Raw genomic sequence first — 16,919 nt, forward strand, 5'->3', positions numbered from 1 at the left:
AGGCCAGCTCCCGAAGACTGGAGATGCCTGCCTGGAGTGCTCAGTGAGAAGAACTCTGGGCAGACATTTGAGCTCATCTAGAAAGGGTCCTGGGATCCATTAATCATGTCTGCCCTGGGTGTAGATGGGATCCCAGTGGCATGCCTGTCACGTGCTGGCCAGCTCTGCTCTGAGGAGGCAGGCGGGCTTGTTCATTGACTTGCTAGACAGCTGTTCCCTGCCCAGTCTGTGAGGCCAAGTACTCTGTGGAATAAAGGAGGCCATTTCTTCCCAGTTAGTGGTCGTGGCTGGACTTTCCACAGCTAGATATTTCCATAAGCCTATATCTAAGTTACTGAGGCAGGTGTCACCTTTGGTCATTCACATTTTTCCAGAATGTTCTCTGCTGCTGCTGCTGCTAAGTCACTTCAGTCGTGTCCGACTCTGTGTGACCCCATAGACAGCAGCCCACCAGGCTCCGCCATCCCTGGGATTCTCCAGGCAAGAACACTGGAGTGGGTTGCCATTTCCTTCTCCAATGCATGAAAGTGAAAAGTGAAAGTGAAGTCGCTCAGTCGTGTCCGACTTTTGGCGACCCTATGGACTGCAGCCCACCAGGCCCCTCCATCCATGGGATTTTCCAGGCAAGAGTACTGGAGTGGGGTGCCATTGCCTTCTCCAAGAATGTTCTCTAAAATACTGCTAATGGAGTCTTGTGAGAAAATGGCATCCTAGATAACAGGGGACCTGCAATGCCCAGGTCCCAGTCTTTGTGGTCTCAGGCTACCCGTGCAGCTATTAGTCAAACAAAAAATGGAAGTTCCAGCACTAGGCTGTGGTCCGAGAGCCACGTCCTCCTTTGACTGGCTTCTGAGGAAAGAACCCGGCCACCCTTAGTAGGCTGGCCACCTGAAAGAAAGCATTTGTTAAACATAGGAGGACAAAATAGAGCAGACAGCAGAGGTGCCTCTGCTGGGACAGAGATAGGTCCCTGCCTGCTGACCGCAGCCTGAAGAGAAGGCTTCTTTGATGGTGACCTCTCCAGTTCACATCTGACAGGTCAGGGGAAACTGTAGGTAATTCACTCATTTACCAAACACTTCATGAGACATGTCTTCTGTCAGACACTGTATAAGGCCTAGAGAACTCAGAGCAGCTGGGCCCGGATACTCTTAAGAACTCACTAAGAGAGACCATCATGTAACCAGAGGACTGGGTGGGGACTTCCCTGATGGTCCAGCGGTTAAGAATACGCCTTGCAATGTAGGGGACTCCAGTTCGACCCCTGATCTAGGAACTAAGATCCCACGTGCCGTGGGGCAGCTAAGTCTATGCACGGCAACTACTGAGCCCTCGTCCTGCAACTAGAGAGAAGACTGCAGTGAAAAATCCTGCATGTTGCAAAAAGGTCCCACGTGCTGTCACTAAGACCTGACACAGCCAAAAGTAAATAATTTTAAAAATAGAGGACTAGTTGGCACAAGAGGCACAATAAGAGAGGTCTGTGTGCCTGGGGTTGAGAAAGGGTCACTGAAAGGGGCACAGCAGCTCCTATCAGGGAGGTCAGGGAGGCCCCCCCAGCCTGGGGCAGCTCAGGCTACAGAGACGAGTAGATATTCCCCTATCAGCCAAGGTAGAGAAGGGCCCTCAGGAGGAGGGGTGGCATGTGCAAAGGCCCAGAGATGCGGAAGAGTTGGGTACAGAACAACCCAGGGGAACTGGCACAGCATCTGAGGAAGAAATGGCACAGACGTGGCCGCAGAGAGGACAGGGCCACTCCCAGAGCACCCTGTATGCCAGGCTGGGGAGTCTAGACTGCACTCAAAGGACAGCGAGGAGCTTCTGAAGGCGTTCAGACAAGGGCAAGGTCAGACGTGGCTACAGGATTCCTCAGCAGCAATGTGGGTGGGGAGGGGTGAGGGAGGGCGGGCAAGGAGACAGGGGTACTAGCTGGAGGCTGCCCTAACACTCCACCAGAGACCAGTGTGGGGAGATGAGCGGAGACAGTGAACAGTGCAACCAAAAGGCATTTTATCTGGATAACCAACAAGGACCCTGTACAACATGTGGAACACTTGCTCAAAGTTATGTGCCAGCCTGGATGGGAGGGGAGTTTGGGGGAGAATGGATACATGTATATGTATTGATGAGTTCCTTTGCTGTTCACCTGAGACTCTCTCAACATTGTTAATCAGTTATACCTCAACACAAAATTAAAAGTTTTTTCTTTTTTTTAAAACAGCATTTTATCTCAGACAATAAACAGCAAAGACAGAGAAAGAGATCATAAACTCATGAAAGCCCAGCCTTATCCTGGTCTCCACTCCATATCTGATTCCTTTGCCCTTTCCCTAGTCTGCACAGCTCTTAGTTATTAGTCTGTCTTCCTTGAATTACAGTCCACAGAGTTGGCAAATCACACATTTCTGTATTTCCCATCAGCCCAGCGCAGTGCCTGACATACAGTTGACACCCGACCATGCATGGATGGATGGATGAATAGTTAAATAGATGATAGACAGATAAGCTTTCATGCAGACATAGATGTCTCAATGTAATTTTTAACTGAATGAAAGATTTAGGTGCATGGATTGTTCTGAGCCAGTTGCAGTTTGGGAGACAAGTCATGATTCAAGCACCGATTATGGCCATAAAGCGCAGGCTCAGAATTGTCTGAAGCCAGGAGCACTAGGGGAGGACCTAGCGCCCCCACCACCCCCAGCCCAGCATCACGGCCCCAGTGGTTGAAGTGCACAGCAATCACAGGTGTGCGGAGTGCTGCTGGGTACTTGTCAATCATGCGGCAGGAAAAGAGCCTTGCCCAGGGGACAGGATGTGGCTTTTGACTGTGTGGTTTGCTTTTGTGATGAATGAAAGCGTTTTTTTCCAGCGAGGCTGGTGGAATTGAAACAATCAGTAACGGGGAAATGAAAAAGGCATTTGGGAGCTGGGACACAAGTGCATCAGCCTGGTTTGCCTGTGGAACCAAGGAATGCTATGCCTGACTTCATAAAGAGCCTGGGACAAATTGTGACCTAAAAAGGCTGGCCCAGGGACAGTGTCATATCACTTCAATGAGGCCAGTCCTTGGAAAGGCCACCCGGATAGTCTACCTCATCCTTCACCTGGAACAGGAGGCAGAGAGGGCCTGGCCTTGGCAGGGTGAGGGGTTTAATGCTCATATCGATGATCTTCATATTTCTAAGAACTTGTAGGGCAGGGTTATCCTAATTCCTGGAGACTAGCACAGATGGTGGAAAGAACTTGGACTCTGGAGTCTGGCAGAGTAGGATTCAAATTCTGGCTCCTCCACTGACCAGGTGTATCATCCTGGGTAAGTTCATTAATCCATCTAAGCCTCGCTTTCCTAGGGAGATAATATTGTAGCGCAAACAGAAAAGAGATGATATGAACAGAAATAAATCATATTTCTGTTCAAATAAATCAAATACAACAGAAACAGCACCAAATCATCATCTCAAAGGAGTCTTTCTTGAAACCCCAACAATAAGTAATGTCCCTTTGCATCATTCTCCATCATTGCCCGTTTTGTGCGTGGCACTCACCTGCATTCACACTCACCTGAGGCCTCATCTGTGATTGCCTGACCCTGCTCCTGCCCACTAGACTGGAAGTTCTATGAGGGTGGGGACTGTACCTGTCTCATTCATTTTATCACTCATGATATCCCCCATGCCTGGAAAAATGTAGACATTCTTTAACTTTTGGGTAAATGAGTTTAACTGGGGGACATGGTGCCTGGCCCATGGTAGATGTTCGAGGAATAGTGGTCAGCGTGACCCAGACACCTGGAAAGCTCAGAGGCATGGAGCTGTGAGCCCACCTGTGACCCAGAACAAATCTCTGCAACTTGCTGTGAGGAAGAGGTGAGTCTCTTTGCCTCTAGGCCCTCAGATTCTTCCTCTGTCTGATGAGGAAATGATGGTCTAAAGATGTTCACTAAGGCCCTCTCCAGCATGCCCAGTCCTAGCTGTCTCTGATTCTCCACATGGGCTCTGAACTGAAAAGGACCAGGGAAGAGCCAGCTCCATCACTGGACCCTCAGCTCTACAAATGCCACACAAAACGACCCTGAGAGGCCCAGGGGCAATTCCTAGGTAGAAATGAGCGTTGGCACCAGCCAACAGCCACCCTAAGCCCACTCCTTTGCTGCCAAGCATCAGGCCCAGAGGACTCACCAAGACTCATCTCTTAGTCTCAGGCCTGGTTTGAAAACATAGGAAGGAAGGCAGCCAGGCATGGAAATGCACCAGACCCTAAGCCAGGGGCTTTGGCATCGCTAGCTTCTCTGGTCCTCACCACAGGACGAACTGATACCATTATCCCCACTCACAGACCAGGACAGCATGCTAGTAACACCCCCTGGGAAGCAGAAAGTAACAAAGTTAAGCTTTCTGATTCCAAGTATCCCACACTGAAGAACCTGGTGGAGTTTAAACCTTGGTCCTCTTTTCTGTGACTGTTACCCGGGATATACCCCCAGTATAATTTATGGCAAGAAGATAGCACTAATTCAAGAGCAGCCTCTAGAGGAAGCATTGTTCGCACTGATGGAATAATAAGAGCACTGAAAAGTGCTAACACTTACAGGGCATTTCCTAAGGCTGAAGTAGACGCAGCGCTAAGCACATCACAAGCACTCTCCAGGTTTATCCCCACGAAAACTCAACGAGCAGGAACTGATACCGTACCCACTTTGCAGATGAGGAGCCTGGGGCTTAGAGAGGCAATGTACTCGTCTGAGGTCACAAAGCTAAGAAGAGGTGGAGATAAAATTCCCATCCTGGTCTCTCTAGGCATCCAGCCTCACCACCTCGCCATACCCTGGTGAGATTACTGGGATAAATTAACATTTAATTATATGACACTGACATTTGTTGTATTAATATACTATTAATCACACACACATGAGAGGGAAGCCTGGCAAGGGGTTGCGAAGAGTTGGACATGACTTGGCAACTGAATAACGACAAATCACATACACATATCCAGAGCATACTGTATACAACGATTCATCCCAATACAGTACTTAGAATATGATCAAACTGAGATGAAAAGAGGTGAGTGCTCTCCAGTCTCAGCCAGCACTGACACCAAACAGATCAGGTCAATCTCTGGGATTAGGTCAAAGGTTCAAGATCATGGTCACCCAAGGAGTGAATACACATTAGTGTCAGGCATTTACTGTGTGCTGGCTGGGGGCTTCTGAGGACAACCCCTGTGAACCATCCAGACAGTGCAGCCAGGGTCTCTAGAGACTATTAACAGGTTGACCTGCTTTTGGAACCCACATATTCCAAGCTCATAAAGTGATGCTGTCCTGGGTCATGTCCCCATCCCTGCATAGGGTCATGTAGGAATTCAGCTGTAAATGCTGTAAAGAGTGGCAGGTGGAAGGGCTTGGATCCTACTGAGGGCAACGAGAGCCTCCACTGGTTCCCTCTGAAACATACAAGTGCCCCGGGAAGGGGGAGACTTGTGGAGGACAATGAGTGGGTCCTGACCTGGAGTTTCCAGTCAGCCTGGTGCCCTCACCCCTCAATGGATCAGGCAGAATGCAGGACCTGGGAAGGGTCATGAAATTACTTCTGCAGCAGGACGTAAAATGGGTTTGAGTGCTGGGGTATCCAGGGCTCGGCACCCCAGATCAGGAGATGGTAGTCCTGCTTTTACAGTCCGGACAGTCCTGGGCACATTCCTTGACATGTTGGCCCTTTAGCTGCCTCATCTGTAAACAGAGGCTAAATGCCAGTCTAGGCATGTGAACTCTATGTGGGAAACAGCTTTGCAGAGTAATGTAAGGGACCTTGACTTCACTAGATGGGTCAAAGTCATCGTTGTCATCCTCCTATTTTGGACGGCTTCATTGGTTGTGTTTGTACAGAACGGACCATATAAACAGCTCACTCGAAATGAAAGGAGGGCCTTTTCCCCTTCCCTGTCCCCTGACCCTGCCCAGAGCAGATCATACCACTGCCTGGAATCATGAGTGACCATCTCCCCTGCCAGAGAAAAAGCTGTCAGCTCTCTTATTTGTCCATCCATTCAACCACAGGTGGGTATTACTGGAATTCCCTCTAGCGCAGGGCCCTTTGTGGTGTTGGTGCAGCACAGCTCAACTCCCTGTCCTTACAGAGCTGCTGCTCTAATACAGGACACAGACAAGGAAGTCAGAGTTGGCTCAGCGGACCCAAACCCTGACCCAGGAGATGAGCACTCAGGGCTGCGGACTGTTCTGCCCGGGGCAGAGCTCCAGAGCTGGCCTTGTTATAACTAACTGGGACACGGGACTCATGGGGAAAGCAGACATCACCCAGCCCTGGGCAGACCAAGCCTGGAGCCTCCTTCCTGGACACCAACTGCAATGCCAGTCAGTCTGAGAAGGGCCCTTCCCAAGGGCCCTGTAAGCAATTATTCCTCCCCTAGACTCCAGGCTTCACCAAGAGACACCTGTGAGGAAGAAACAGAGTAAGATTCTATTGGAACTTCCCTGGTGGTCTAGTGGTTAAGAATCCGCCTCACAACGCTGGGACACAGGTTTGATTCCTGGTCGGGGAACTAAGATCCCACGTGCCTCAGGGCAACTAAGCCCATGCCACAACTACCCGGCCTAAGAACCAGACGCAACCAAATTAATTAATTTTTTAAAAAAGACTCAGGCTTCTCTGGTGGCTCAGTGGTAAAGAATCCACCTGCCAGGAGACATGGGTTAAATCCCTGATCTGGGAAGATCCCACATGCCTCGGAACGTGCACCGCAAAATTGAGCCTGTGCTCTAGAGCCTGGGAACTGCAACTACGGAGCCCACACACCACAACTACTGAAGCCCCTATGCCCTAGAGCCTGTGCCCCGCGACAAGAGAAGCCACCGCAATGAGAACCCCACGAACCACAACCAGAGAAAAGCCCTTGCAGCAACAAAGACCCAGCACGGCCAAAAATAAATAAATAATAAAATCATTTTTCAAAAAATACTATCCACAGAGCTGTCCTGGGCCCAACCTGGTCACTGGATTCCAGCCTCCAGCGTCCTTTATTTGAGATTCTGGGGGATACCAGGAGAAGGGGCGGGGAAGACCCTCACCCCTCACAGAGGAAGCCCTTCAACTTTACCTGGAAAGCCCTGCTTCTTTGCTCGCTATCCCTGACCAAAGAGAACCATTTATCTTGGCAAAATGGGAGAAGGCCCTTTACATTCTGAAATGAAGTATCAGCATGCAATGACAGTTAAGGTCCCAAGATACCCCCAGAGTCACTTTTTATTCTTTTCTATCCACAATCATTAGGGGAAAATCTCTCTGCTGCTTCTGTAAAACCCATTCACTGGAGGGAAATAGATCAATGAGAAAAGCCGAGCACCGTGTGGCTGCGCTGACAGCTCTGAAGCGGGTACACTCATTCTTCCTGGGAGCCCATGCCAAAAGGACAAAGGACGCTCGTTCCCACCCCCCGAAAGAAGAACTGGCCCCAAAAGTTCCTTAACTAGATAGCTATTTCTTATCTTTTATACAGCAAGAACAAAATCTCTTTCTGAGAGTGGCATATCTTACACTTCAAACAAACGTAGCTCTCGCCACTTATTTTTAAGTGCACTTGCCTGCTAAAGTGAGAGCAAAAAATCCAAGGGGAGGACAAGGAACGATGGTGAAGGTACAGCTGCTTGCAGAGTTGGCATCTCAAAGCCAACAGCTGCCGGACCTGGAAAAGGTCCCTGAGAAGAGACTGAAGAGCTGACACCCCAAGGGGATGTGCAATCCAAGTGGGAAGAACTTGACCTCTAGTTCTCCGTTTGCTTCCATCAGCACCCGGGTGCTCTGAGAATGCTCATGATGGCTGGGTGCAAGGGGAGGGCACATGGGCACCAAAACGGGAGGGAGCTACAGCCCCAAGAGCAGGGGAATAAGAACAGAGCTCGGGACTTCCCTGGTGGCCCAGTGGTTGAGAATCTACCTGCCAATGCAGGGGACACAGGTTCGATCCCTGGTCCAGGAAGATCCCACATGCCTGTGCGCTGCAACTACTGATGCCTGTGAACCTAGAGCCCACGCTTTGCAACAAGAAAAGCCACCGCAGTGAGAAGCCGGCGCACTGCAATTAGAGCGTAACCCCCGCTCACCGCAACTAGAGAAAGCCTGTGCGTAGCAACAAAGACCCAGCGCAGCCAAAACTAATAAATAAATAACATTTTTCAAAAAATAAGAACATAGCTCAACATTCACTCACTTGTTCATTAATCCTCCAATTATTAGCACCTACTGTTACCAGAGGCTCACCCTGCAGGAAGGCTGAAGTTAAAATAGCAACAAAACTAATAGCAGTCAACCACACTGGACTTGTACCCTGTACCAGACACTCTGCCAAGGACTTTCTGTGCATTACTTCATCTGATGGTCACAGCAGCCCCTTAAGGAAGATAATAATACGGTTCTGCCTGTAGACGAGGAAATTGAGGCAGAGAGCTAAACCTCCAGCCCAAGACTATGTAGCTAATAAGAGGCAGAGCCGGGTCCATACCAGACCCACTTGTGTCTCAGCAGGAGAGGCACTGACCATCGATGCGTATCCTGATCTGGTCCGTGTGAACAGGCAGTGCTCACCCAAACCTGCACGGAGAAGCACAGGACACTGCTCCATGCCAGGAGTTCATTCTCCAGCCAGGAAGGAGCAGCGTCTGCATAAATGCAGGGATGGGGGCAGCTGAGATCTGAGCCGCGTTCAGTACCACGGGCAGCCAGCCTGGGGCAGGACCCAGGCAGCAGGGAGCCCAGCCACACTGGGGCCTTGAGACCCAGGTTTAGGGGTTCAGATTCATCTAGAAGTCACCAAAGGGTAAGAATGTGTGAAGAGAGGAGGATCTGTTCAGAGGCAGGTTTTAGGAAGACTACCAGTGCATACTACCATTCATAACCCTAGAAGATGGGGCAAAACAAAATATTTAGAATATTACAGAAAAAAATAGGATCCATCTGTTGCAACACTCCAGCCACTGCTAGGTTATCAGACTCAACCCCAGGAAACCTGTATTGGCCTGCACGGCCCCATCTGCTGCCTCAGGTTCACATGGGCACCATGACCATCCCAGCAGCCCCACCAGTGTCTTCTGGGGTCACTTGGAGGCTTCTTCCACGGCCTTATTCTCTAACCTCTTCAAGTATTCGCTCTGACCGGATGGGAGGGAGAGACTGCCTGTCTTTGTGAGGGTCCTTATCATGTTGCACAAGATGAGTCACGACTCTGCCCTCTGTCCCGTCTCACCAAGGGCGTGAAATGCCTCTTGCTGGGGTGGAGCCCTCCTGTCTCATGGCCTCTGCCTGGCTGTACTGCACTGGGCTTTGGGCCCTGGCCAGGCCCTGGGAAGTGGCTCTGAAATCCCCCTGGGTCTCCCCACCAATGAGCCCGAGGGCTCTTCTTCCCTACACAGATTCCTATAGACTCCAGTGGCCAAGAAACAAGGGACACATCTGACAACTGTAAGGCACACGGGTGGATTAGGAGAGCACCCCAGACTACTGCAAACATTTTGCCACAAGTCACACCAGGGCTGCAGCTGAAAGGTTAAAGGTCGGCAGTGTGGAGCAGGCTGCCCCAACAGAGGTGGGGTCGAAATTTTCTGACAGTAACATCCTGAGTTGTGGGTCCGAATTGATGCCTGTCATTTTGGTAAGGATCTAGTATCATGATTGGCTCGGGTAAAGCCCCCATAAACATACTCATGAACATCTGTCTGCCCAAGACAAGTGACTTTTTTTCAAAACCAGAAAACTCACAAGCCTATCAAGCATTCACCCCACTGTCCTCAACAGGCAGACAGGCCTCTGAGTGCCTATTTTACAGCTCGAACCCAAGGAGTGTTGAGTCCTGTTTCTAAGCATGTTTGTTCACCCAGGCGGGGATGGGAACATGCTGGGGACAACTCGGACCCTTGTCCATGCACAGCTGTTCCCACAGCTGGCAGATGTGCTGCAGCTCCTGCCAGCAACAAGGGCCAGCACCCAGCAAGGGGGCCCTGAGCCAGGAGAGGGTGTGGGTGGAGCCACCTGCCACTTGGCTCCGAAGGGATGGGAGGGCTCCTCTCTAAAGAGCCCGACTTTACCCTCTCCTTCCCCACTAACCCAGCTTCCCAGCTGGGCACTTGCTGTCCCTCTCCTTGGGGGTGTTAAGGTCCAAGTCCAGGGTTTTCCAAGCAATTCTGAACTCCACATTAATTTCTGCTATTGCCCTCCCCACCCTTACCCCCACACCCCCTCCCCACCCCCAACCCCTTGCATGACAACCCTCCTTGGACCACCACTTGCAACCTGGGATGGTAACCCTTCCTTCAGGGGCAGGTTCTCCTGTCAAGGGGCATCCTCAGCAGGAATTGGGACATATTAATGCATTCACTCCAGCACTCTTGCCTGGCAAATCCCATGGACGGAGGAGCCTGGTGGGCTGCAGAGTCCATGGGGTCGCGAAGAGTCGGACACGACTGAACGACTTCACTTTCACTTTTCACTTTCATGCATTGGAGAAGGAAATGGCAACCCACTCCAGTGTTCTTGCCTGGAGAATCCCAGGGATGGGGGAGCCTGGTGGGTTGCTGTCTCCGGGGTCGCACGGAGTCGGACACGACTGAATCGACTTAGCAGCAGCAGCAGCAAGCACTAGCATGATTTATTTGAATTGACTATTCACAAAACAGTTCACAGAAAGTTGTTACAGACCACAACTCTGCAAGTGTAGCTGGTAGGGACAAAAGCCCATGGAGATGTTTCAGTGCTTAGAATTCACAACACACCTTCCCATCTGTGGCCCCCATTGAATCCCCATATCAGGGACATCCCTGTTTTTATCATCCCTTAGCAATTTGGTTCAAACTTTTCACACTGAATTACAACGAGTTGCCCACCTGTTTGACTCCTTCTCCTCACTCCCTCCCAAGACCAGGAACTATTTGAGGGTCAGGAATACTTCTTCTTTCCTGTCCTGGCACAGACGAGGTCATCAGTGTTTGTTGACTGTAACTGAATCCCACAGAGCCAGGTTAAGAGAATAGTAGTAACAGAAGGATCAGGGGTAGTAATACTAGCAAATACCTATACAGTCTTCCTACGTGCCCGACCCCCTTCTTGCTAATCGCTTTTATATAGATAAAACCATTAATTTGCACTCCAATCCCAGGTATAGATAAGTACTATTGTTATCCTTATTTTTTTAAACAGAGGAAATTGAGGCAAAGAGAGACAGAATAACTCACTCCAAGTTCACAGCAGGAACTGGCAGGGCTGGGATTTGAACCCAGGCAGTCTGGTTTAAAAGTGAAAGTGAAGTCTCTCAGTCATGTCTGACTCTTAAGCAACCCCATGGGACTGTAGCCTACCAGGCTCCTCTGTCCATGGGATTTCCAGGCAAGAGTACTGGAGTGGGCTACCATTTCCTTCTCCTGGGGATCTTCCCAACCCAGGGATCGAACCCAGGTCTTCCGCATTGCAGACAGGCACTTTACCATCTGAGCCACCAGGGAAGCCTGGTTTCAGAGTCTGATCTCTAATCCCCACCTCTCAAATTGAACAGATGCAGACTCCCTAAGAAACAGTTTATTGTATTTTCTTGGAGGGACCCTTTAGAGAAGTATAACATGTGCAATGGGGAAATTAATAAAATTCAATTCTGCAGACAGCCATACAGAAGGAGACGCAGAGCCATACAAGAGCCATACAAGAGACGCAGAAGGAAAGTATTCCTTGTTCCCAAGCGGAAGCTCCTCTGTGCACAGAATATGTAGCTTTATACATAGCCAGGGTGCAAGGGAGGCTGCCAGGAAGAAATAAGGGAGACGTGGCTATTCTGGGCAAGGGCCCCAGAGCAAAGTGCTGGGGTGGGAGGGGTGTGCCCTGGGCGTGGTCACAAAAGACTGACATAATTATGGAGGGCATGGTGAAGTAGCCCAAAGCAATGATTCCCACACCCTGTTGTGTTCTAGAATCACCTGGGGAGCTTGGAAAAACCCCTACACTCAGTGCCTCCCCAGAGCATTAAATCCCAATCTCTGGGGGTGGGACTAAGGCACCAGTATTGTTTTAAAGTTCCCTGGGTGATTCCAACACTCAGCCAAGTTTGAGGACCGCTGGTTCCGTTTATGCAGTGTTATTCACAGAGCAGTCTGTTCTTCCATCCTGAGCTAAAAACATGTTGGGGGCTTTGAACTGGGCATGTTCCTTCCATCTGCCTGTCCCTCACTGTGGTTGACTGTTTGGGGCCATTCTGGGGATGTGTGTTCTCTCTGTTTTCCTCGGGAGCCCTTTAAAATGAAAACAGGTTTTAGATCATGCAGCTCCAACTCAAATTCCAACCTTGCCACTTCCTGGCTGCATGACTTTGGGAATGTTATGTAACAGCCAAGCCTCAGTTTCCTCATCTACAAATAGGGGATTGTGGCAGGCAGAGTGTCTCCCCCAAATGTCCACATCCTGAACGCCAGAACCTGTGAGTACGGTACACGGCAAAGCAGAATTAGGGAAGCAGATGGATTAGGATGGCTAATCACTTGACTTTAAATATGGAGATTATCCTGGATTATCCGGGTGGATACAGTGTCATCAGAAGGGTCCTTAAAAGTGAAAGAGGGAGACCAGAAGAGTCAGTGTTAGAGCGATGCCATGTGAGAAAACCTTGGTCAGTTGTTGCTGGCTTTGAAGATGGAAGGGCAGACAGCTTCTAGAAGCTGGAAAAGACAGGAAATGAGTTCTCCCCAGAGCCTCTGGGAAATGCAGATTTGCTGACACCTTGATTTTAGCTTAATAAGACTCATTTTAGACTCCAGCACTATAAGATGATAAATTGGTGCTGTTTTACGCCACTAAGTTTGTGGTAATTTGTTACAACAGCAATCAGAAACTAATACAGGATGAATGGGAGTAAACTGGGAAGAATATGAGGATTTAAATAAGATAAATGCTGAAAAACTTGTAGCCCGACTCTTAGCACTTTGTAATTTTTAGTTGCTATGATCACTTTTATGGGCAGCCCAGGTGGCTCAGTAGTAAGAATCCGTTTGCCAATGCAGGAGACACAGGAGACAAGAGTTCGATTCCTGGGTGGGGAAGATCCCCTGGAGTAGGAAATGGCAAGCCACTCCAATATTCTTGCCTGGAAACTTCCATGGACAGAGGAGCCTGGCGGGCTACAGTCCATGGGGCTGCAAAGAGTTGGACACGACCGAGCATGCTTGCATGCGTGCATGATCACTTTAACCATCACCATCCTATCAGGGAGTTGCTACCTCCTGCATTCCATGCACCTGTCACAGGGCTGCCCACTCTCTACCCATCATCCCTGGATCCACTCCCAGCTCCTGAGATGGCTGAGTGGCTTCAGTCCCTGGCTGTCAGTAGGAGGCTCTGTGACCTTGGGCCCACACTGGTAGGAACCAGCCTGTCTTTCTTGGACAGAGCAAGAGGCTCCCCGGAGGCCTGTAGTGCCCATTAACACAGCACGGACCAGTGTTTTGCTTCCTGACTCTGTTCTTGAGAATCAACAGGAAATGGGGCGAGGGAGGGGAGAAGGGGAGAGGCTGGCGAAGAGAGGCCCCCAGGGAGTCTTCCTGACCACCAGCTAAGAAAGCATCATGGGAATGGTCAGCAAGGGCCTCAGAGACTTACTCTAAAGGACTAAAGGTGTCCAGCACCTCAACAGTTGCCAACAGCAGGCAAGAGCTGGACCACCAGGCCAAGAGCAGAGGGTTGAGTTTGACAGGCAGGGTCTAAAATTAAATCTCTGTCAAGCCCCTTGTTTGAGCCAGGCTCGCATGGGCCCTTTCCCCAATTCTTGTAGCTGATGCTCACTACCCTCCTTGTGGCCACTATGATCTCATCCCACAGAGGAGAAAACGTACTGGGGCAGTTCAGTACGTCACCTGAGGTCACCCATTAGCATCAGAGCTAGCATCAGAACATCATGAGATTCAAACTTTTGATTCCAACTCTAGAAGTCTCCACTCTGTACCATATCTCATTTTCCTTTCATAAAGGTCCAATTAATACTTTAGTCATTATTGATTTAATCCAGGGAGCATGAGAACACAACCAGTGCACACTGTTGATCGGTATCCACACCCTGAAGTGGGCCAGCCATGAAAATGTAGACGCTCCAGAAACCACAAACTAGAAGGCGCTTCAAAGAAATTTCACCCCAGATGAACCAATCTCGTGTTAGCGTGGCATGGCCACAATTGCAATTCTACATAATGATCACAAACCTGGATTTCACGTGGCCCCCTGAAATGGACCAGACCCGTGAGAAGAGGCCCATTCCCTCCCCACCATGGGCGCCCAAGGACTCCCACCAAATTAGAATGTTGCACCAGCCCTGGGAACTAAATTTATCCTGAAACGACACCCAGATCAGAATGTTCTCGGCTAGAAGAGATCCTGTCCCTCATTGTCCTCCTCTCTTTTTCCAGAGCCAGGCAGTATCGGCTGTCAATTCAGCCCCGTCCACTCATTCTGAAAGCCACACACATCCATGAGGCCAGCCCACAGTGACAGGCATCCCACGTGTAGATACAAAGGGCAGCAAAGGTTGAAACGAGCAAGAAAGGAGAGCAGAGAAGACGGAAGAGAAGGTGGAATGAGGCAGGCCTAGATGATGCTGATAAGAGGTTTGAAAAGACACTGAGAAGAGGGGGAATAAATGGCACAGACGCAGGGTGACTGTGACAGGCTCTTCCAGGATAAGCCAACAGGGGCAGGAGAGGTGCCTGTCTGAAGTCAGTGGCTCCTTTTTGAGCCTCAGGCAGCATGTCTCCTCCTCCATTTCCCTGGCGTTCGGACTTTTCAAACTCACTACAAACTGAGACGCTCCCACATCAGCCTCAGGTGATATCACTGCTCCTGCAGGTGACAAGTTGGGCCTTGGGGACAGGAGCCCGCCCTGCCAACACTCCAGGAGGGTGGCCGTTCCCGCCACACCCCCTCCCCAATGCCGCAGGCAGAGGAAGGCCGAGAACTCCCTGCCTGAGGGAGGCTGCTGGGGAGCTGTGTATATTTAGGTAGAGGCTGGATTAGGGAACAATAAGAGCGAAACTGTAAAATCCTGAGGTTCTTGTAAATCTCATCAGTGCAGTTAAGCATCTAAAAAGATCTGACAGAACAAGACAAACCGGGCTCCCCAAGAGGCCCTGGCTCCTGGTGGGGTCGTGTTCTGTCAATGAGATCACAGAACCCCAGGTTCTGGAGGGGTATTTTTCCATTCCTCTCCATCTCGAACAAGAGCTTACCAGGTAGCTGTCATCTGTATGTCTAAAGATCCCCCAAGGAAGGAGCTCTTCATCGTTTCCTCAAGCTCAGTGGTGTGCTTTAAAGTCAGAGCAGGTGCTTAAGCTTGCAGAAGGGGTGGGGGGGTGGCTTTCCACCAAAATCTCCACTAGTCCCCCCTCCACCAGTCCTCCCATCCCCACCCCCACCTCTGGTCTTAACGCTGACTACTGATGCTTTCTCAATCTTACATAAAATGCTTTGCTGATGCAACTTGGGGATCAATTGTCTGGCTTCCTTCCCCAGCCCCCCACCAGATCTGTGAGCCCTTTCTGATAAACAGTTAAGGACTGGTGCCTCTGTAGACAAGGATGCCCCATCTCTCCTGATCTTGCTTGCCTGGTTCTGGGTCCAGCCTTTTTTTTTTTTCTTAATAATCTTATTTATTTTTTCTTCATTGCTGTGCAGGCTTTTCTCTAGTTGCAGCAAGCAGTGGCCACTCTGGCTGAAACGCAAAGGCTTCTCATTGCGGTGACCACTCTTTTTGCGGAGCACTGGTTCTGGCGTGCTCGGGCTTCAGTAGTTGTGGCGTGCAGACTGAGTAGTTGCAGCTCCCGGGCTCCAGAAGACAGGCTCAGGAGCTGTGGCACACGGGCTCAGAGGCATGTAGGGTCTTCCCGGCCCAGCGATCAAACCCGCATCTCCTGCACTGGCAGGTGGACCCTTCACCCCTGAGCCTCCAGGGAAGCCCCTCAGCCTTTCCATTTGTTCTCGCTTCCAACCACTGCCTTTATGGCCAGATGTATCCCTCCCCTTTCCTAGAAGCCCTGAGTTTCCCCCCACCCACCTCCTCATCTTCTCCAGCAGGTCTCTTTCCCTCAAGCACCTTACCCCGCCCACATCTGCAGAAACTGCACCCAGCCTTCAAGGCCCAACTCAAAGTCCCCAGAGGCAGCGGCCTCATTTCCACCCCCGGGGAAGGCCCTGGTGTACCCACACCCGAACTCGCAGCTCAGCCCCCAGCGCTTGGCACCCCAGGCGGTGAGTATCTGACTGCTTATCTACCCATTGGATCACACGCCTGCTTAGGGCAGGGGCCTTGCCGTCCACGTGGTGCCAGGCTCATAACAGACCTTCAATAGCTCTGTGTCAGATAAATTAATCACCTTTTGTCCAGTCCTCAGGGGAGGCGGAGAGCGGTTGCTATTTCTAACAGCAGCAGGAAGGCAAATATGGCCCTGCCCTCCCCCTACTCCCCCTCATTCCACACACACACACCCGAAAGTGGTCATTTCTCTCTGATCTCAAATCAACAAGGATTCTAGTACATTCTGGCAAGAGGCACAAGCAAGAGCCGAGAGGCGCCTTGGAGAGCGCGTAGCTCCCCACCCTGCTTACACAAACAGAGGACCTGAGGGTTGCGAGAGGCAGGGTGCGTGGGCACACACAGAGGACCAGCGTCAGGGGCTCACCCACCTCCCCCACGGAGCAGCCGAGGGGTGTTGAGCTCAGAGGCCGCGGCCACTCTGCACCTGGCGGGTGGCTCCACCGTGGCTGCTCTCTGATCTCTGGTTGTGCCTGCGGCCAACACAGCCACTGGTCAGCAGTCACGGCCAAGTCCAGCTGCTGCAGCCGAGAGTGGCTTCAGGAATGTTGGAGTCCGGGCAGCACTCTCCTATGACGCAG

At 50.7% G+C, this 16,919-nt stretch overlaps 1 protein-coding gene across 4 annotated transcripts in view; it reads right to left on the reverse strand.

The window, feature by feature from the left end:
• KCNN3 (potassium calcium-activated channel subfamily N member 3) overlaps nt 1–16,919 on the reverse strand; it is a 174,748-nt gene that overhangs the window by 96,919 nt on the left and 60,910 nt on the right. Inside the window, exon 1 of one of the 4 annotated variants that reach the window (XM_070367271.1) lies at nt 16,710–16,879. The exons of the other annotated variants lie outside the window; for them this stretch is intronic. The gene's annotated coding sequence lies outside the window, so the exon portion shown is untranslated. Of the gene's footprint in view, nt 1–16,709; nt 16,880–16,919 lie in introns of those variants that run through there. 4 annotated transcript variants of the gene reach the window in all.

Source organism: Bos mutus, chromosome 3, assembly GCF_027580195.1.
Source record: "Bos mutus isolate GX-2022 chromosome 3, NWIPB_WYAK_1.1, whole genome shotgun sequence".
Lineage (NCBI taxonomy): Eukaryota > Metazoa > Chordata > Mammalia > Artiodactyla > Bovidae > Bos > Bos mutus.